The sequence below is a fragment of the Cyanistes caeruleus genome, chromosome 3 (assembly GCF_971803275.1).
Source record: "Cyanistes caeruleus chromosome 3, bCyaCae1.hap1.1, whole genome shotgun sequence".
In the NCBI taxonomy this organism is placed as follows: domain Eukaryota; kingdom Metazoa; phylum Chordata; class Aves; order Passeriformes; family Paridae; genus Cyanistes; species Cyanistes caeruleus.
The window spans coordinates 13,692,327-13,714,651 of record NC_141703.1 but is presented as its reverse complement, the minus strand read 5'-3'; the positions used below and the strand labels follow the sequence as shown (position 1 = coordinate 13,714,651).

Genomic DNA, 22,325 nt, shown 5'->3' with positions numbered 1-22,325 from the left:
CTGGGTTTTGATTAGTACCTATTCACAAAGTTTCAGTTTTGGTTTTGTGGTTTTTAATGTTCAGTTAGAAATTGTAGTGTTTCACCTGCCATGGACATCATGGGAAGTATTTGACACTGGAGTTTTTCTTCTGTCCCTGGAGTTACAGCAAAGGCAGCTTCACCATAGAGTTAAGGATGTCCTTTAAAAACAGTCTCTCAAATAAGTGAAAACTATTGCTGCTGGGAGTTCAGTGGGTAGCAGACACACCAGGTGCTGCTGAACATTCAGTTCATGCATTGGGCATAACTGGAATTGGAAATAATTAGATGAATATTTCAGTCCAGAACTGTGCCTGTTCCTCTAATCCTCTCTGTTGCAACTGTATTTGCTGCTTAGCAATATCAGTTTTAATTCCCAGTTCCTAATAAGTGCAATCAAGCACCACTCTCTCGAGTTCATTATACAGAACTGGATGAAACATTAGGTCAAGTGTGACTTCCAGGTGAGCTTTCATTACCATTTGCCTCCTGGTTTTTGTATGTGCTCTGCATGTTCCACCTCAAGCGAGGGCAGATCCTTTGTAAGTGCTGAAATTGCTCATCTGGGTCCTCAGGGCATCCCAAAACACAGCAGACACCACACAACAACTGCTGCAGCCCCGAGGTGTTTAGCTATGGCAGTGCAGCTGGTAAAAGCAAGCAGCCTAATAGCTGTAAAATGTCACCAGGGTTAGCACAGATCATCCTTCACTCAGTGTTTTCCCCATTCTTCACATCCTCTTTCGTGACTTTGAAATAAAGTTACATAAGAAAAAACTGGTAGTTCACGTCCACGCCAAATTACAAGCATAAAATATGTGACAACTTTACATATTTACAAGGCTTGGAGGAGGCATTTGGATCATCAGGAGCCTTAACCACGTGGTCTTCAATATGCAATTCCAACTCTCAGGGATATGATGAAGAGTGTTTTACTGCTGGCTGAGCACTAATGGATTTGGATTTTAACTGCAGTCCAGAGGCATCCTGAAATGGTGAGCTAATGTGCATTTAATTTTGCTTATTTGGATTTAGCACAACCTGGTTTAGTTATAACACTGTAGTGTCAGCACCAGCCATCTGGGAGTTGAGCACTGGGAGAAAAGTGGCCAATGAAACCCTTTGAAAAGGGGAAATTCAAAGAGAAGCAGATGAAAAATAGAAGATAAACAGGCAGGGCTAAGAATAATTTTTAAAAAGTCAGAGAAACAACAGCAATAACAGGCAGTGACAGAATAAAGCATCAAAAGGGAGTGACTCAAATAAATATCCACATGTCTGGTTGCTTCACAAATCTGGGTAAAGACTGGGTGCTACCAGGAAGCTCTCTGAAAACACTAATATCAGCAAACTGAGAGATGCCAGTTTTCCTATTTTAGATATCAGCCCTCAAATTAGGATTTGAGTACTGGATCCTCTCCTGGAAAAAGAGTAATCCTGAAACCATTCAGTTAGCCCTGGAAACATTTAGAGGCTGCATGGCTATTAAGCAGCCCATATTAATTTTCCTCCATGAAAAGCATTCAAAATACAATATTTCAAAACAAAGTGGGGAAGAAATGCTTTTCAGAGAAGAAACTTAACACAAGCTACTTTGATATTTTACTGTGGACTTTCACCTGTAAGTTTTGCAAATTACAATGCTCTGGCAGGATGTTGGCACAGGAACTAAAGGATGAGAAACCAAACAATGACACAGAATCACAGAATTTTCTGAGTTGGAAGGGACCCAAAAGGATAGTGCACAGCAAAACAAGATCATTTTGGGCTTTTAGAAGTGTTACTACCACCAGGAAGAGAGTCCAAAGAATCAAAAGGGTCAAAGACATGAAGACTAGAAGATCTGAGCAGGGACATCTCTTCTGCAGACCAGGAACACCATCCTCTTCCTCAGCCCTAGATGTGCACCTCAGGTACACCCCAGCTTGTAAGGACCCAAAACCCAGACACATTCCCAGGGAAAGGAAGGTTTGAACATGAGGTGCCCCACCATGTACTTCAGGGTGAAGAAAAAACAAGAGTGCAAGTTAATACCATGTCCAGAGCTGCATGAACAGACCAGCAACCAGACTGAGACCAGTTCAGCTGACTGGCACCAGCACAGAGCAGCATCCTGGCAGAGAGACCAGGAACCAGCACAGCCTGAACAACTCTTGGTAATAACAAATGGAACAGCCATAAAAAATCTCAATAGATCATTATCATCATTATAAATTTTGTTACTAATGATCTCACATCAGTCCAAAATAACCTTCCATAGGTCTTACCCTGGCAGGGCCTGAAGCAAGGCCAGCTCTGAACAAACAGTGGATATATTCCCTTAGTTTTTAAGACTAACTGTGTAATATAACTTTGTCACCACCAGCAACAAGGACTCTCCCAAGAGGCAACCTTGGAGAGCCTGGGGAAAACTTTTAGAATCACATTAAAAATGTCTAGTCTTTCACACTGGCCAGAATTTCCCTGGTTTTCATGTGGTAAAGAAAACTGAAGACAAAGGAAAATCCACCATCTCTAAGTGATTTGAAATAAGCACCAGTTTAAGTTGTAATGTCAGATGTACAAGTTCTTACCTGGAGTGTAGATTCAGAACCTGCTGGCAAATCAATATTTAACAGGAATCATAGGACTTTAGAAGTATGCTGCACACTGCAGGCTTTTTTATAGTAAACAAAAGAAACCAAATACCAGCTAAAGTTTCATTATGCGTTCATACACCTGCTTAAAACGGGACATGTTTGGAGTGGTCCCTCATACCAAGGTCCTACAGCAGTTTAGGCCAGGTAGGAGCAGGGATCACACCACAGGAGTGCTGTCTCTACCACACTAAAGCTGTGTCTCAGATGTGGGAACACCATCTGAAGCTGGATGCTGCAAGGGCCAAGCTGTGTCCTGAGCTGAACCAGCTCATTTGGTCTGGGTACTGGGATGGTGTTTTGCAGCAGAAGTTGCAGATGAATCCAGAAGGATTAGTGGCTGGAGAGCAGGAGTTGAACTGAGAAACCTGCTCCTCCTGCCAAATAAATGCAGCAAATGAGTCTTGGGTAATGGAAGTAGAGGGTGCTATGTGAAGGAAATGCATATTGCTGTCTCCTATAATGAGGGCCACAGAGGACTGGTTGCACCAATTAAATTAAATCAATTTCACAGCCAGCATTGCACTATTGTACAACCATCTGTAGAAAGTGATATTTCAATTAAGAGTATTTTCTCTCACTTTAGATTAAGACAGTTCATAGTAAATTTTTTAAAAATTAATATAATCAATTTCTAAAGTGAAATCCGAGTCTTGACAGCAAACCATTAGCTTATTTCATGCAAGCCTAGAAAAAGTAACTTCTCAGCAAGATACATAAAGTTATGAGGAGGATTTTTGGGCTTTGTGAAAACATTTATTATTGCCAATTCTTTTCTAAAATTCATTTCTAAAGCATTGTGAGATTTTACTTTATTGTGGCTGGTTTTGTGCTTGAGTGCTGCACAACAGTTTGTGTACTGAAAAAAGGGTTTTTGCAGATAAAAGATACTGAGAATCCTCTTGAGCTCGTACTATTAAATGGCCAATGAAGATCTATCAACTTCCAAGCACTTATTGGTTTTTTTAATTAACTTATGAATTCATATGACCAATCATTACACAGGACTTCAAAATCTTTACAAGATTTTTTTGCTTGTTTTTATAGGAGAAATAAACTCTTGAATGGCAAAACTGGTGAACAGTGTTGGGAGGTAAGCCTGCCCATCAGAAGCAAGAACATTCAGAATTTAAGTGTTCAATCAGACTGACACAGATTTACTGCAAAAAGTGAAAGCATACAGACATTTGAGTTAAGCTGCCTTGTGGGAATGTCTACTGGAGTTTTCTTCCCCTGTAGTGAGGTTTTACTGTCACCTCATCTCAGGCAAGGTGCGCTCTTAGAGTATTTGCCAGTATAATCATCTTCTGTGTATATATGGGGAAGAAGGGAGTAAGGAGGGGAGGGAGAGAGGGAGGAAACAAGGGAGAGGAGAAATGAGATCATAGGACATTTTTATACTTGCCAGCATAGATATATTTCTGTTGGAAAATCACTTTAGCTAACATTATTTGTTTTATTCTTTGTTTTATGATATACCTGGTATAAATAAAAATGCCAAGTCTAACTTTTTGCTGTTAGAAGCTTATAAAGACTCCAGCTGTATTAAACAACTGTGAGAAATGAACCTACTGCTCATCTAGAGGTTATCTGAGATGTAGAGATGTTGTGAACGGTTTTTCATGTCTCCTTAGTTCAGTTTAGTACAAAGTGCAGTGACTTGGATTATTTCAGCTCAGACGGTTTGAGATTGCAGTGATAGTGAGGGAAATCACAACACCACATTCTGCAACAACTTTCTGTCTGAGAGCAAACTAAGCAGTCACAGCTTCTGCACTGAAAACCTTTTGAACCACTTCAAGGTCTTGCATGTGCCTGCCAATAACATGAGAGCACTGGGCTCTCATGTAAAGCTATTCCATTAGACATGTTCTAGAGTAGCCATGACTCAAGAAGATACATCCTATGGCTCCACTTGCATTGTTCTGTCACAATTTCTGGTCATTTCTCCATCCCTCTTATGAATAGGCAGAAATATCAGCCCCCAAACCACAGATGAGCAAATATTTGATCCTGCCCCTCTGTCCAGACCTGAGCTCCCTGGCCATACGTAGGGATTCTTTGAAGCTCCACTGGTGCAACTTGTGTAAGTAGTTCCAGCCTATTAACTGTTCCCTGGAGAGTTTTCCTCACCTGGAAAAGTCAATGATGTCCTTATTTCAGTTAAGTATTCACTGTCTTTCTGTATGCAAGCCATTGAGTGGGCAGGGAAGAGCAGAAGGATGTGTATAGGGAAGACACAATGTTCTCCTCTGGCAGTGTGGGAAGACTGGCACATCATAATGTTCAGGAATAATAATTGCACCTCTAGCACTTCCACTACCTACTTGATCAATGTTTCATAAAATTTAACGTACTGATGTTTTTGAAAGGTAACCACCAATCCAGATACACAGCTTGTGAGGGTCAGGGTAAGGGCAATGGAGGAGAACTATTTAAAATGGCTGAGTAAAAAATTTGATTGAAAACAAAAAGAGTTGAAAAACAAGTTACTATTTCTGACTTTTGCTATAGAAAAGCAAAATCTCAAAATAAAAAATAAAATAAAAAAAAGTACTTTTCTTCACTGGGAAAAAACACTGGGAAAGTAGGAATAATAACTGTCATTTGAGTGACTTATGATGCCCTTCATATAGGCCAAGCTCTGTAGTCCAGTTGTACATTCTGTCATGCCTGAAGAGATCATTACCCCTCACTAATGGAAACCATTGTTTCTGGGCACCCTGGCTTACAGGGCCAAATGGGAGCTCTCCAAAGGATTTGGCATAGCACTCCAAACCAAAGGCACAGGTCTTGGCTGTACTACCTCTGTTTTCAATGAAAAGCACCTATTTCTGCCAAAATGCTATTGAAGTTCAAGTGATTATTTTATTATATCTTAATTGATTGAAAATGTAACCTCTCAATTTTTGTGAATTACCTTCATTGAACCATTGGAGGCAATGATGGACTAATCTTTTTTCATACATTTAAAAGGAGAAAATGTGGTGCTGTAGTACTTGACTAATTTTGCTAGACTTTCAAATCTAATAATAGCATTCTTCATAATTGATTTAGTCTTTCTCAATTCCACTTAAATTAGCTTTCTGCTTTAATTAAATCACAAGACATTTTATGCCAGGAGAGAATTGGTCATTTTTACCTGCTGGTATAATTACAAAATATCACCACAATGCACAAGAGAATCCTGAGGCCTATAGTTATAAATAAGCTTAAGACTTAATTTTATGCTTCTGTTTTCCCTCCAATATTTACAGCATATTTGCATTTCTGATACATTTCATGCTGCTATGTTTTACAGTGTTTTGCAGACGGTCTTGCAACTCTCAGCATGCAACAACAGTAACTAAATATTTATGATTGTGCATAACTTCAGTTCTCTCTGTAGTCTTCAGAGTTCCCTGTAGAAGTCAGCATTTGTCAGCTCGGAGCCTGCACTGGCACCAGCAATGATTGTACTGGCACTGCCTTGTGCTACAGCAATGACTCCCTCTAGCCCCAGCTCATCCACAGTTTCAGTGCATTTCATCCCATCCTCTTCACAGAAGAAAAGTTAACAAAGTCAAAATGTTGCCCTACTTTTCCAGCCTGAGGAAGAGATCATCTGAGAGCTGACATTTTGCTTTGGATTCCATGCATCTCATGCACACCTTGGGGTGTTAGGTTTGACTCTCTGTGGAACATTTGTAACTCATGCCTCCAGTCAGGCCAAGACTTGAGACTTCCCTCCACCTCACACAAAACACACAAGGAAGAGATGTACATGCTCTCTCCAGGGCACTCAAGTCCTGCCCAGAGGCTGCAGCGAGGGACTGAAGGAGCAGGTTTTCAGGGACAGCTGCTCTTCTTCCATCCAGAGCCACAACAGGACAGGACCAGGAGGGCATCCAAGCTCTCAGCAGAACCAAACCTGCAGCTGATACACACAACAGCTGAGACAAGCCTTTGCCTACCACTGTCCTGGGTCCTACTCCCTCCTGGGTCTGGGTCTCCTCCTTAAAACCACTTCTGGTGCTATTCACAAACGTTAGGATCCTTTTCTAACTAGTAGCCAGAAAAGCCTTGTTACTGTCAGGCCATCCCATGCATTTATTGTAGAAATTTCAAAATTGAGTAAGAATCAAAAATTAAAAGCACAGCTAGGTCTGTTAAAACTGTCTAGACTTTTTATTTCTTTCTCTGTTCCCTTATATGACTATCTGTGCTGCTTTGAGAGCAATAACTCAGGTTATTAACTCCACTGTATGCAATTAAATGGACCCCAGTAAATCTGCAGGTCCCTCCCCACAACTTTTGACCTCTGGTATGCAAATGAAATTATTTTAAGAAGTTATTTTCATGATAATATGATACTCTTTCATTAGGCCTAATTTCCTTTCAACAGAGCCTCAAAAGAGGGAGCTCATTTACAGTGTTCTAAAGCACTTGCACTTCCTTATTGCCTGAACTTTTCTAATATGAATTCTTGTAAGACAGAGCACAACATGAATTATGTGTATCTGTATTCACTCATAAGCCTATAAAAATTTGCATCTACTCCCTTCCTGCTTTTTGTCCTTGTTGGATTTGTTGTTTCCTTCTCAACACAATCTGTTAGGGAACTGGTAAATCCTTTACATCAGTACATGTTGCTATTTTCAACCTTGAATAAATACATACATACATAGTAATATAAATATGTTCTTAATGACTCCCAATAATAATACTGCTGCATGTTCTGGTGGCAAATTACTTCAGAAATCTCCCAAGGGATGTTGTAATTGCAACAACATTGCTCCAACACTGTTGGAATAGGATAAGTGGAGTGGACAATTGCTATGGTCAACTTAGTCCTCATGTGGAGATTTATTGACAATATAGTCTCTGGTAGTTTCCATGACAGAACTCTACCTACAGCTGAACCAGCTCTCTACACAAAAATATAAATAAAGTCTTCAAATCATGTGAAGGCTCACAGCACTAAAGCCAAGATCTGAAATTATTTTATGGAAATATTAAATACTTAAACGAAATATAGCTGTGTAGTAACTGGACTGATTCAGTAAGTGCTTGATGTGACCACGTACAAGTGGCAGTGTCTACCTGGAGATTTTTGTCAGTCTAAAATTAACTTGAGTTTTAATAAAATATTTCAAAATGAAAACAGATAATTAAAGGCAAAGGTAAAAACGTATTAACTTCTTAACTTTTGGGTTCTACCACTATGACCACAATCTAGTAGCAGAATTTAATCACTGATCTTACATTTGAAGTCACTTAGATGTTACCCAACAACCTGCTGATGTAGTAGCTGAAGGCAAAAGAAGTAAGGTGAGGAATAATTCAGCATCTCATAATACACTGCTGCTATACATATACACAACATGGAACAAAAAGAAAGCATATTAGCAAGAGAAACACATGGAGGAGATCTAGTGCTTTTCCTGAAAAATTATCCAGACTTCTTCCTTTAAGTAACACTTGGGAGCACACTGGGTTTTAAGGCAAATTGTCCTCACATATTGAAATTGTGGGAATATTGACTTTCTTCATTAAGTCAGAGCTATAATCCATAAAACAGACAATAAAAATATTCATGGTACTTCGTCCAGTTTTCAGCTGATTATCACTCTCTTCAAGCAAAGCTGCAGGAAGCAAAAAATTGAGTAACTCATTGAAAAACAGACCAAACTGCTTTTCTCTCACAAATTAAAGCACCCATCTTTGGGAGCACACTGGAAAATTTAACTAAAAAAAAAAACCATTTTTGTTCATAATGTGCTCAGCATATGATCTACTTCATATATTATTATTTACTTGAAGCAAATTAACTTAAGCATTGCCAATTATCAAATTTTTATTTATTGAGCATCACTGGGCTTGTACCCAAAAAAATAATAATTTAGTTTGAGAGTCAGAACTCTTCAAAAACTTTTGCAAGTGTGTCCTGAACTTCTTATAGAAGGAAAAAGTTGTTTTTATACAACTTTGCTATAATCATGTAGCATTATAAACTTGACAGAACTATTGGTGACCAGAACAACCACTCTGCAGTGTGGCTCATGATATTTAACCTCTGGCCTCCTCTGCCCTGCAGCTCCAATTGCTCCTCCAACCAGACCAAGACCAGCATTTCTCACAAAACTGGAGCAATCTTCCCTCCTGTGGGCCAGAGAGGTTTCCAGGATCACCTGCAACACACTGGAGTGTTCCTCTCAGCTTAGAATCATAGAATCTGATTGGAAACATCTCTAAGGTCATTAAGTTCAACCATTAGAGTTTTTTCTGCAACAAGTCCCAACGTGTGGCCTGAGGGTATGACACTTGCTCAGATTTTTGCAGATTTGCAGTGAGGGAGACCCTAAGCCACAAATCCCAAGCATTTGGGAGAGTGTTAAGTATCACTGTGTACTTTCTCTTATCTTCCTCTCTCATTCTAATATCTGCAGTTCAGCAAAAGGTAGGATAACTGGTCTGAAGCGGTATTTCTTTGTTTTGTTCATTAGGAATTACTGGTCAAAATTTGATATCCAGAATTCAGAAAAAGAATGAGGTGACATAAGTTTCCCTCATTACCTTTTTTCCTTTTCTTTTTGATATTCCAAGGAGTGCAAATAACTCACTGGTTTTAAGAAATCAATGAAGACTGTCATGTCCCTACAAGCAAATGAATGACATTTAGACTTTCCACTATACAAGTTTGAATACCTGATTGATTTTATGCTGGAGAATTTAGTGTAGGTAAGCAGTACTGCTGAAGTCTCATGCATCAAAACAAGACAGACTTTCATTTGAGATCTCTTGAAAAACAGAGTGAAACTATCCAAACTCTTCAAGTACACTTGGATTGTTTGACCTTGTAGGGGATCCACTTGTTTCACCCCGGGAAGTGCAGCACAGAGTGAGACTATGCTTCCATCTCTAAGGCCTCCACTTTGCTGTACCCTTCTATATGAATGATAAAAATTATCTCAGGAATGAAAGCACAGATTAAAAAACAAGTCCAAGATGTTCTCAGAACAAGGGTGTTACTAGCACAGTAATAGTTAAAGTTTACAAACTGTGCCAGCGGAAAGGAAGAAGTGCAGAGACACTTCAGCTAGAAAACTTCCTGGGGAAATAAGGTTGGCAGTGGCTGAAAAATTTATTCAGACCTTTTGCACATTACAGCAAAACCGTCCCCAGCCACGTCAGTGACTCCGGGTCATGGAGAACTACAGCTTATTTCCCAGTACCAAACTGAAGGTCTCACTCAGCTGACTAGTCTACAATTAACTCTCACCATATGATTTAATTCTGAATTTTAAGATTAATTCTTTTTTTCTGTAATTTGACTGGATTTTCTCACCTTCCTTATTAAGGAGAAAGTTGGGCTTGTGTTTTCTATCATGACAGCACCCTTCCCTGAGACTATGTGCTGATAAACAAGGCTCTGCAACTTCCAAAACCATTTTTTCTTCTAGATACTAACCAAAGCAATAACAATTTTATCTGAAGAACACAAATACATCTGAGGTGACCAACAAAGAGAAAACAGCTTTTTATTACCTGACATATTCTACAAAGTTGTCAGCAAAAGAAGAGTAGGTTGACTGAAATGCACATCAGTCAATAAAGCAACCATCATCATTTCAAATCACTCAGGGAAAAATACGTTTATCTGTGGCTGCTTTTATGAGTGGAAATTAATTCAGCCAAATTTCAGAGAGGAATAAATGGCCTTTTGTCAGAGCCATCATAGCCAAATTGTTATTACTTTCTTACTTCTATCACGATGTCTAAAACCAGAATTTCACATGACATGTGAGTGCAGAGTCCCCTCAAAAAGCAACCAAGGAGAGGATATTGCACACAACCAAAGCCAGCCCCTTCCAGAGCTGGATGTGTTCACACCTACCTGATCTGGGTGAAAAAAGAAAACAGTGCAGGGTGAATGTGCCAACTTAAATCCAGGGTAAGGTGTGCTGCTGCATTTCAAATGAATTGCATGTGGCAGGTCAGTTTTACCAAACAAGAAGGGAACCACAAGTGTTACATCTCAGGAAAGCACAGGTTATGATCACTAGATCAATACAAGATAAATAACAGTGTATCCCACACAGCCTGCTTATCTTAAATCAGTGCTGCCAAACTATGCCTTTTGAATGAGAGCTAAAAATGATATTGAAGGTTTTCATATGGCTTGTACTTCAGAGTGAATCCATTCAGCCTGGGGAGACATAAAGATCTCAGAGAATCTGCTCTTATCTAGCAGCAGCATTCCTGCTTCACCAGGCCTGAGGACACTTTTAATGCATCTGACCAGCAGGGTCACTCAGGCATCCCTTCCCACAGAACAGAGCCCTAATTTGATGAGTATGCAGAGCATAACACAAAGCAAATCACAACAGCTTTAGACCCTGTGCCCTGCTCATCCTCCCCAAACAGCTCCAATTCTGCTTTCAGTGACCAGTTCCCAAACTTTTCTGACAAATGAGTCATTACCTATCCACCCATGATTCTTTTGGCAGAAGAAAAAGCCTTGTGCAACATCCATCACTCGGAGGGATGGTAACAACAACTGAAAACCAGCTCTTACCAACAGGGCACTGCTCACAGGGAGCAAGGGGCCAGTGTACAAATCCGTGTGCCAGCCTCGCCCAGGCACAGCATCTGCAGGCCACCACTAGAAACCCCCACCTCTAACAGAGGGACAGGGCTGACTCCCCAGGTTTTTTCATGCTGAGAAAAGCTTGGCCACTGCAGCTGAGTGCCAGACAGAGCCGGATCTGCAGGAGAGCTGGCCCCAGCATTGCAGCCCCACTGCTGCACACAAAAGACTCCCAGAGAATGGCTGAGCTCTCCAGTTACCCCAATACCATTACTAACAACTACCTTGCACAGCAAAAAAGATGACTTTTATGCATTTTTCCTGAACATTTGAAGGAACCATCTCCTAAATATCACCTTTCCTGTGAAACTTTGAGTTTACCCGAGTAGCATCTCACTCCATGCTTACCTCACCCTGCCTGACTCTACTTTTCCCACCTGCAAACCCTTCCCCTTTTGTTTCCTCTATCATCAATGTGCTCCTGTTTAGAATAATTTTAAAATTAAGTTTTCATGTTAGTTCTTTATTAAGTATCTTGATTTAAGTTTGTTCTTTTGAAAAATAAGTAAATGGCATTCAGCAGATCCGTTCCAACCCAGGCCATTCTATGATTCTGTGGCTCTATATTTGCAATTTCTTGTGCAGAGTATAATCTGTACTTCATTTTCCTGTCATATCATACTGATAGAGGCCCTATCAGCTAATTAAAGATTTTTACCCTTTTTCTTTTCTCTGTTTTCTCAGACACAAAGTTCTGATTTTTTTTAATAACACCTGATTTTTATGGAAGACATCTCTTCCAGATCGACATTCTGGAAGCAGCAGCAATAATTTCTGACCTATTATGGGCAAATCAGCAGTATTAAGTGATCTTCAAAGCACTTCTGTAGATGGTACAAAATGTATATAAGCTGCTCCATTGGCAAAATTATCTACCTTCTGGTGCCATTACACAGAACAGCCTAATATGCATAATTACAGTAATTATGCAGAGTACAGCACAAACAAAAACAAAATTATATGCTGCTTCACACTGGCACTCTTTCAGATAGAAATTCATTTTCACATTTACAGTATTGCAAATATGGACAACATTATTAAAGTAGAATTTGAACATAATTATGCATACCAACTCCATATTAAATTGGTGCTTTCCATCTTCAGTAAGTTGTTGGTAGCTGTTGTGATGTCTTTTTCACGGTACACTAAACCACCTAAATTTTATCAACATGTAAGTCCATCTCTACTTTTCTTTCAACAATACCACTGAAAGTATCACAGCATCTATAACCACCTGCTGCCTTCAAGCTAAAGTCACATCTTCAGGTAATTCTAAAAAGAAATATTTTTTCTTGTTTAGAATTTAAAACATACTTTTTAAGTTTTTCCACATTAAAAAAAAAAAAAAAAAAAGAGAGAGAGAGAGAAAGAAAATATTTTAAGCAGGACAGACTGTTTCATTTCAGTTCAATGATTTTTAAGCAGAATGAAAAGTTGGAGTCCATGGTCTGACACTTCCTACACTGCAGTAACAACCTGCATGAACACATCTCTTTCCAAAATGCACATCCCCTACATCCTATGATAAAATGATAAAATTTCAAGTTACTGTTATTTTATGCATATGGTTACATAGAAGGAGATTCCCTGCTGGGATACAAGATTGCTCTGACTTTGGGCCTGCCACATTGGCTGGGAGGTATCCCAGACCTTTTCCTCCTGTCAGCCCCAGCACAAGGCCCTGGGGTACAAGGAGAGGAGATGGGTGAGTATTTAAGTGTTGAGGGTGCCTGGAAAGGACTCATCAGGCACCAGAGATAAGACACTGCTGTGACTGAAGGAGGATGCAGAACCCATCTAGACAAGCAGGAAGTGCTTGTAGTGCTGGGGTGTGACTGCAGACAGTGAGTTGCTGCCAGCACAGAAAACCTGCACTTGGAAACGCAGTAGCTGGAAGAGGAAGAATAATGAGTGGCCCAGTTTAAAGCCTCCAAAAGAAGAAGGTTGATGCCAGTGGCAATTTTGGAAGTCTTTCTCACCTGTCTGGACTCTTTCACAAATGGTTTCATCTATCCAGGCTTTTGATACTCAGGAATGGGAAGACAGAGAAAGAAGGATCATTGCAAGCAAGCTGCTGAGAAAAGCAAAACTGAATAATTTGTTAAAGGACTGAATTAGTAGAACAGTTTTCCACATTGTCACATTATGATTACCTCCTTCAGCTCAGAGTAGATACACTGGAAGAGATTAGAACCAAGACCACCAGGAAATGGAAAGATTGCACATGTGAGAGGAGACTCTTGAAGCCCTGCTGTGGGTCAGCTTGGACAGGGATGTTCAGACTTGTCCACACTGATCAAGCATGGAAGAGGCAATCAGCCAGGCTCCTTCAAGCCATGGCCCTGTCCTGAAAGTACCAGGTCTGAAGAACCATCTGAGCAGAAAAGCACCGTTTCTTTCCAGATGTTCCTCTAGGCAGCTCCAAGTGAAAGCTAAAATGCTAACATTTCTTAAGGAAACAAGGCTCTTCATGTCTGCATCCAGGACTGTTTGTCTTTTTTGTTGCGTCTCTTCCCTAACCTTTTGTGAGCCCATTGGACAATTTAGATCTAATAAGACAAGCCAGAAGTCTTACAGTCATTAAGTTCCTACACATTTCCTGAAAATAGGGTGTGGGTGGAAGAGAAAGAGCTCATTAATGCTGCCTGTGGGGGAAAGGCTGGTGAATAAACTCCCACCTCTTTAGAAACCAGATTGCACACAAGAGACAAAAAGCAAGTGGTTATGAAAATTCCAAGTGCGGGGAAAGCCTGGGGTCTGCAGAGGACCCAAACAAAAAGATCAAAACCCCAGAAACAAACACAAACTTTCCTTCTTCATGTTTTTTGACACTTAGTCTTACCCTTGGGGGTAATCCAATCTATTTTAGTTTCAGGACATGAAAAGGGAAGTGGACCAGATGTATTTGTGCTTCGAGTCTAAGTGTGCACATCTGTAAACCCACATAAGCTTCATGCAGGAAGGAAACACTCCTCAAATAACATGAAGCTGTTAGGTATTTTTAACAGCCCTGAGACTGGGGAATTGCCATCTGTAATTGCTGATGGTAGGTGACCATTGATAAAATTGATGGAGCCCCAGCTGGACTGCATTGCACAGGCAGGGCAACAGTTGACAAGAAAGGAAAAGAAGGGTTCGGTTACCACAAACCAACTAAAACTAAGGTGAAAGCTTTATAATCAAAGTTGTGGTTCACATATTAGATGAATATTCTGCTTCCGTCCGAAGATGTATCCAGCTGAACAAATCAGTTTTGACTCTTTGATGAAATTATCTATTTAATCACATTTACAATCAAATAGCAGCTGACTTCTTCACTGTTAATGTGAGGGAGGAGCTTTTTGTATATATATGTTAGCATTTTATATACTGTGTGGTCTCTGACTGGCTCTCCACCAAGTGAAGGACTCAGCCCTTCACTTTTCTTGGCAGAAAATATCCTACAATTTTCCTAAAGTTCAAGCCTCAATTCTCATCCCTACAGCACTCTGACTATATAATAATCTTCAAGTTGTCACTAAGGAGCTATGGCAATTGCTTGAAGACAATGACCTAAACCAGCTTTTCAAACATCTACTTTTTTTTTTTTCTTATATTCTTTTAATCTAAATAATCACAGAAACAACATATAAAAAAATTAAATATTTTAAATAAGGCAGAGGATATTTTCATTTAATTTCTTTAATCAAAAGATTTTCCAAATGTGACCATTCAAAAGAAACATTTCCACCACAAATACTTGAAAAATAAAATGCATCACATAGAATTATTTCAGCTTCTGACATTTTATTTCCATACCTGATTTATTTTATGGGAGTGTTCTCCATTTTTCTTTATCCTATGATGTTTTTAGAATTAACCTTTTTCCAGATCAAACCACCTCCCTAATAAGTTAATCCTTTTGGATGCAGCACTGAAGTAATCACACCCAAGTCAGCCACAAATGAAGATTGCTCTTAGTGGAACTCACTTATGTCCAAAGGCCAACTTCTCACAGTTTTCGGGGTGGGAGGTTGTTAATCTGGAATCACAGTCACTTCCCAGGAGGTGAGTTGTCTGCAAGCTGCATTGGACTTTGGTTTTGCAAAAGGACAAAACACTAAGCAAGGCATGGAGCCCAGTTTGATTCATGAGAGAGAAACCCTTTCCAGATCCTTCTTCCCCTGCAGGAGACCTGGGCTCTCTACTCTGCGCCAGTTGCCACAAGAAGGTACTAGCCACTCATCAAAAATGTATTCTAGGTTCACAAAGTCATAGATTGGTTGAGTTTGGAAGGTAAATCATCCAGCCCTGATCTGTGATCAGAGCAGAGTCAAAAAAAGACAGTTGCTCAGGGCTGTGTCCAGTCATGTTTTAAACATCTCCAAGGGGTTTTGCCTCAGAGCACTTTTTCCTTGATGTTCAAGAATTGGTGCACTGTACAACCTGTATCAACAAATTTGATAAAAGCAACCATCTCTCCCTAAAACATCACATCTCTTATTAGACCAGAATGGTCTTTTCTACTACTGCTGCTATTGCTACTATAGAATTTCAATTTTATTTTTTGGACCTTAATAGTAGTTTCTACAGATTCTTTGCAAGTAATTAAAATCTCCTGCCTCTTACCTCTGCATATTCAAAGAGATTACCTCATATATTCTCTAAAACTATTATTTATCACATTTATTACCTGAAGATTTAAGCCTTCATTTGAGAGATCAATACAGAACATTTCTGAGCTGTGTACTTCTTCCATTAATCAAGGCACCAAAGGAAGGATCTCCACCAATACAGCTACACCAGTTCTCAGCAGGCATCAATCTCCCTTTAACATCTGTAAAGCATTTATTTAATAATACCAGCTAATTAAATAATCAGAGAAGCATATGTCTATGGAGAACCAGACAAGTATATGCCTATGAAGACTGTTCAACCCCAGGCACACGTGTGAGAATGTGGGTCTTTTCTTCTAACTACCGAAGCTAAATTCTTCCTTAACTCTTTATCTTACTGCTCATTTGAATTTCCCAGAAGCATTTATTTTGACTCTAAGAAAATCTGTGATTCAAATCCTTGCAGCTTTGCTGATGCTCAGATTAGATCTCTTCATGGAGCAAAGTGTTCCCCTGGACAGCTCTGCTTAGCAAGATGCAGGGTTTGGTATTTGTGTGAATCAATCCAGACCATTTCAGGGTCACTTTTAGCAAAGGAAAGCCTGCCTGTTAAGACCAGATAAGAGTGAGGTCATTGATTTATTTTTTCCTCATTATCTGGCAAGATTTCAGTTGAAGCCTAAACTCATTATCTCTGTGGAAATACAAACACAACTTGGTCCCTTGAAGCAAGTTAATTTAGTTTGAAAACAGTTAGGGAGTTACCTTCTGAATTCAATTAGCTAATAAGTCCTGATGGGTAAAGGTCACAGAAGAGCAAGGCACTGTGCTGGTTTAAGTTAAATGCAGTTCCAGGTAACATCAGAGCAGCACTTTTCCCCTTCTTACTGAGTCATGGCTGCAGCTTCTGGCCACCATCTCCAAATTCTCTGTCAATAAGAGAGACAAATTTATGCCAGAAGGGCACCTTCAGGGATGAGAACAGCAGCAGTACCTTTGAGCCACAGCTCCTTCAGTGTCTTCCCTTTATACTGGATGTAAATCAGCAGGGGAAGATGTTCCCCCTTTCAACCACACGGAATAAAGCCTCTCTGCTCAACTCATGTTAATCAAGATAATCTGTACATTAAAATCCAAATCCCTCTCTGCAGCAAGATACAGTCAAACACAGGATTCACTTTCTATTCCCAGCTGTAGAGATGGTTCCTATAAGGACTGATGCTGTAGGAGAGCCTGTGTTTCTGCAAAAGACATGACACTTGTGGATCATTCATGGACCACCAGCTGAGAGAGACTGTTTCAGGCTGGGCTGGGAAAGCATTCTCAGCTTAACATCCAAGTTAGAAAACAATACTACGGTAGAAACATTGACAGGCTTGATCACAATATAATAACTGTTGGTATTACTGCTATAATAGAGGGGAAGTAAATGGTGGAAGGGCGGCACATTTTAATTGTTCTCTCAAGGAAACACCGGGCTCTGAACTACAGTAAGCAATCACAAGCTACAAGCAGTTCCCTCTTAGAGAAACAATTTTTCATTTTATAATGTGAAAGTAAATTTCTTGCCAGTATTACCTCAGGTCATTAGCTATATTGTAATTCTTGTGTTTTTCCAAACTGATTTCCCCCTTAATTTGATTTTGAGCAGCTGATTAAATTTACCCTCCTTGAAGAAACAGACATTCAATTTACATTCTCCTGGTATCAAAGTGCAGTTCTCATGGTCACACTTCTAGCTACAGAGTAATTTTGCCACTTCTTTAAAGGGGCATTCTCTAACCAATGACCACATATGTTGGCTTCCTCCTGCACATCCATGTTGTACACAAGCTCAGAAAACAGAACAATAAACTGTACAATGCAAAAGCCACTCTTCAGACAACTACAAATCATTGAATTACAGGATGAAGGAAAACTGAATGCAGCACTGGTATTCATTTTACTTACTCATCCCACAAGGAACCAAATTCCATACCCAGAGGCATAGGTGCCTCTGGTTCATTACCACAGACCCCAGGGCTCTCACCTTCTCAGGTGGCTGGATCAATCCAAACACGTTCTCTCCCAAGACTTCGAGTGGACATCCAGGCTAGGTCTAAATTATTTAAGTAGGGTTCAAACCTTGGGATCCTGTGGGTCTCTGAGCTACTTTATCTGCAAAAACATAAAATAAACATTAAACAGAAACATTATGCAGAAGAATTCTACTGGATCAGGTCAAATGTCCACTTAGTCCAGTATTCCACCACTGACAGGATACCAAGGCAAACAATTTTTAAAAAGGGTAACCATGCAGTAATTTTCTCCACTCTCTCCTCCCCACATTCAGAGCCTGTCACGCAGGCAGCTCCTCAGGCACAAATATCATCTTGTTGCCTATTAGTCCCTGATAGATTTTCTTTCTCTGTTAATTAGCCTGATTGGTTTTGAGCCCATCTACCCTCTTGACACCCAGCAGATACTGTAAGACTGGTTCCAGTTTAGCCACACACCACAAGGACCAAGTTTGCTGTTGTTTGCTTAAGCCACTACCCAGTAATTCCACCCGATGTCCCTTGTTCTTGCTCTGGGAGAAATGCAAACAATCATTTGCTACTTATTTTCTCTGTGCCACTCATGATTTTAAACACCGCTATCGCATGCCTTTCCACCTTCCCTTTTCCCATCTAAAGAGTCTATCTAATCAATCTCAATTCAGAAGCTGTTCTTTGCCTGTGAAAACACTTGTCAGGTTTCTCTGTCCCCTTTGAACATTGGCATACCTTTTCTTAGACGTGGAGACCAGAACAGTGCACAATAATCAGGAGGTGAATGCACAGCAAAATAATTATTTTGTTTGCTGTCTTCCCTAGCAATTTCTGACAATCCATTTGCTTTTGAGCATTACCCTGCCCTCAGCCAGCACTTCTTAGAATTACTGACAGCTAATTTGAGCTCTCTTCCCTAAGTCACAATAGGTTGTTTAAAGCCCATTTCAGCATGGTACAGTCAGGTTTATTTTTTCCCATGTGCGTTATCTTGTGGTTATTGGCATCAAATGCAGACTGCCATTTTACTGCAATGCCACTCACCACGTTTGTGAAAGTAGACTTTTATTTTTTCTACCCTGAATAACTCAGTCAAAGAAGCATACAGCACTATTTAGGACATTTTCCAGACCACTTATGAATATGCCAGACATCAGAGAACTCAGTGCAGATCCCTGTGGGATTCCACTTGTTATCTCCCACTGAAATACCTGACTGTTTATTCCTACTCCTCACATCATTTCCAGCAGAGAACTTTCCTTTCATCCTGCTTCTGTTTTGCTTCTTTAGGATCTTCTAACTGAGTAGCTTATCAAAAGCTTTAGGAAAATCTGAGCACACTGTACCAACCAAATCACCCTAATCCACACTCATGTCAGTGCTTCAGACAAAGAGCAGTGGATTTCTCTCAGACACGATTTCTCTTGACAAAAGCCACATTGACATGTTTCCAAAGTCCTTTTTAAATACAGGTGACAAATTGCTGTTTTCCCTTTCTGTGATACAGTAGACATGTGGGGCAGAGGTGCAGGAGTTCCTGTTCCACTACTGGAAGCTGGCAGAATCTGAGAGTCAGTGCAGTGCTTGCAATGACCAGAAGTCCCTCCAGCTTTAACCATGCAAACAAGGCCCTGTTTGCCCTTCTGAACGATGCCAAGCACTGCTTCTTCTCCAGGCATTCCCTGTTTAGTGCCTTCAACATGCAGTCACTCATACTGCTTTACAGCAGCAGAATCCCTCTCATCGTGACTCTTTATCCACTAACACTCCTGCTTTTTCTGCAGCTGCTCGGTTCTGTGAATTATTTCCACACCTTTAGTGCCCAAAACACCCCCACAGAATAACCTTCCAGCCCTCTCCTGCAGCCAGGCTGCACCTTCCTTGTGAACTCAGGCCTTTCTGGAGCTCACGGAGGTGGCTGGCATCTGCTCTCACAGGGGAGAGACCCCTGCCTTTCTCCCCTACGTTCAGCCATCCCTGAAGAACATGACATGATAGAACTATCTTTTAAGAAGTTTTAACAAAACTCCGAATTAAAATTCATGTGGGTTGCCCAGTGAGGAAAATTTTGAACGCACAGAACAATACCAGTGCTTCCTTTTACAACCAGAGACAAATCATTTTAGTGTTATGGCTACTCATGTAAAGCCTGAGACATTAATTAAATTAATTATTGTAAGTGACAGAGTTTCTCTAATAACATTCAGCTATTTGACAACAGACCTGGTAGTTATTTAAAATTGTTGTGGTTATTCCAAATAAAATTTTAACTATGTGAACACACTTGTTTTCTAATTTTACCTGGTTTTATGTTAATAGGCTTGTTCTTATCTTATTCTTATCCCTTTTCAGATTTTTCATTTAACACCTTGGAAAACATAAATGTGCACATTTCAGCGGCAACTTAGCTTTTCAGAATATATCACAAGTTCTTAGAGATGAATACATAAAATCAGTAAAAAATCCACCAGGATCTTAGGCACTGCTTTGCATGTATGAGGTGCTATCTGTAAAAGAATTCAATCAGAAAATTCATTACAAAATGTGAGAAATGGCCCAGAACCTCCAGTCTAGTATATGCTGAAATTTATGAAGTGGTGTTAAGGGAAAATTGTTTCCAGAAGGCATCAGATAAGATTGCAAAGATAAAGACTTCCAAACAAGGAATTGGAAAACAGACACACAGTGAGGCCAAAATATGCCTTTTTAATTCCAGGTACCAATGCTCTAGTTAACAGATAGATCTGTATTCACTCACGTGAAGAGAGACCAGGGATTAAAAATATTCCTGTCTCTGAAAAGAGGTATTATGAGGTATGTTAATAGCAATGGAGTATTCTCAACTGAGGAGATGAAACCTTTCAGTGGAAGAAAAACACTTGAGTTTTTTCACTGACACAATTAGGTGTCTGTGTGCACACATGTACATATAGAGGCCACGTGAGCTCATGCAGCATTGTAATAACACAGACCCTGAGTTTCTCAGTCTCTTTAATACTGAAAGATGAAACAGCTAAGGTGGCACTACTTTCCTGTTCTGAAACACCCACAAATGTTTGCTTTCACATGAAATGTCTTCTGAGCAGGAACACTTAAGTCCCTGGGGCTACAGTAAGTACCACTAGGCAGTAACTGGTATAATTTACTACAAAATTTGTGCACAAAAAATCTCCCTTCACAGCACTCCAGAAGCCAGAAGGACACATGTACAATGAATATTTCAGGACTTAGAACTCATAAAGAAAGGAAAATTCAGAAATCATAGATCCCAAACCACACCACATTAGGACAATCACTGCACAGAAACTGAGCTTGAATGAACAGTTTCCAACTAATTAAAACCTAATAACCATAGCAATGTTTCCAGCTCTGCATGCTTCACTAAACGTTTAATTTTTTCCACTAACTTTCATTTCATATATTTTAGCAATATTTGTGTCTCTCGATGCATTGCTGGTGCTCAGATTCAGTTCAGTTTTCCCAAGTCATTATTCCACACTAATTTCCTCAGGTGCCTGAGTCAACCTTTGAGAGATGCTGTTCCTCCAAAGCCAAGCCTGCTCCAGCTGTTTTGAGGTATTTAACCAGGGCAGCAGCATCTGCTGGGCTGAGTGGGAGCAGGGCAATGCCAGATCCTCCTGGTGATGCCTGTAACCTCTTCTCCAACAAAGCTCTGAAAACAGCCCTGACGCTACTGCATCTCTCAGCAGCAGTTTTCTGCTGGGGAAGAGAGGGTAGAAGAAGCTGCTGGTCTCTCCCTCAGCCAGCCCACAGCAGGACAAGCCTGCAGCCACAGCAAGGCAGCTGTTCAGACCCCACACACTCTGCCCTTACACAAACCTTGTGTAAGAGCCACAACCAAATTTGACCTGTGGCAAAAGGGTCCTCCCTGCTCTTCTGCTTTCAGCCACGCAACAGCTGGGCACAGTTGTTCAAGAACACCAGTTTTTGCTTTGTTTCCCCAAAGTCTTTCCTTCAAATGTCTCACAATTATATGGAAGCTGATCTTTCATTCAAAACAACAGCTGTCTGGGGCCTCCATGGAAACCCAGACATGTGAATCCTACAGGCACACCGGGAACCAGACAGGTCCAAAGATCTCCAAGTCTCTTACTGCTACTGCTTTTCCTGATCTTCCAACCTCTCAGCATCTGAATTTAGCAACACTGCACAAAAGCTCAAGGCATAGGACTCACCATTTCTTCATTCCAGGCTTGGGGGACTGTTACCTAGCTCCCTCTGGGGAGCAAGGAAAGAGGGAGCATTTTATTTCGGCTGGTCTGCTGGGAAGCAATCACTGCTGCCCAGCAGAGCTCATGCTCTTCCATTGTGGAAGCACTGCTGTCACCAATAGCAGGCTTCACACCACAAATGTTCAGGCTAAAAGCAAAATCTTTACAGCTTCTGAAAAACAG

General features: G+C 40.3%; 1 long non-coding RNA gene across 2 annotated transcripts in view; it reads right to left on the bottom strand.

Moving 5' to 3' along the window:
- The window catches only part of LOC111922898 (uncharacterized), a 54,736-nt gene that overhangs the window by 22,978 nt on the left and 9,433 nt on the right, over positions 1-22,325 (bottom strand). The window contains exons 1-3 of one of the 2 annotated variants that reach the window (XR_002860798.2): positions 17,910-18,037; positions 16,646-16,809; positions 14,951-16,101 (exon numbers count right to left, since the gene is read on the bottom strand). This is a non-coding gene — a long non-coding RNA (uncharacterized LOC111922898). Of the gene's footprint in view, positions 1-14,950; positions 16,102-16,645; positions 16,810-17,909; positions 18,038-22,325 lie in introns of those variants that run through there. The other variant, XR_015284137.1, reaches the window with a different exon arrangement.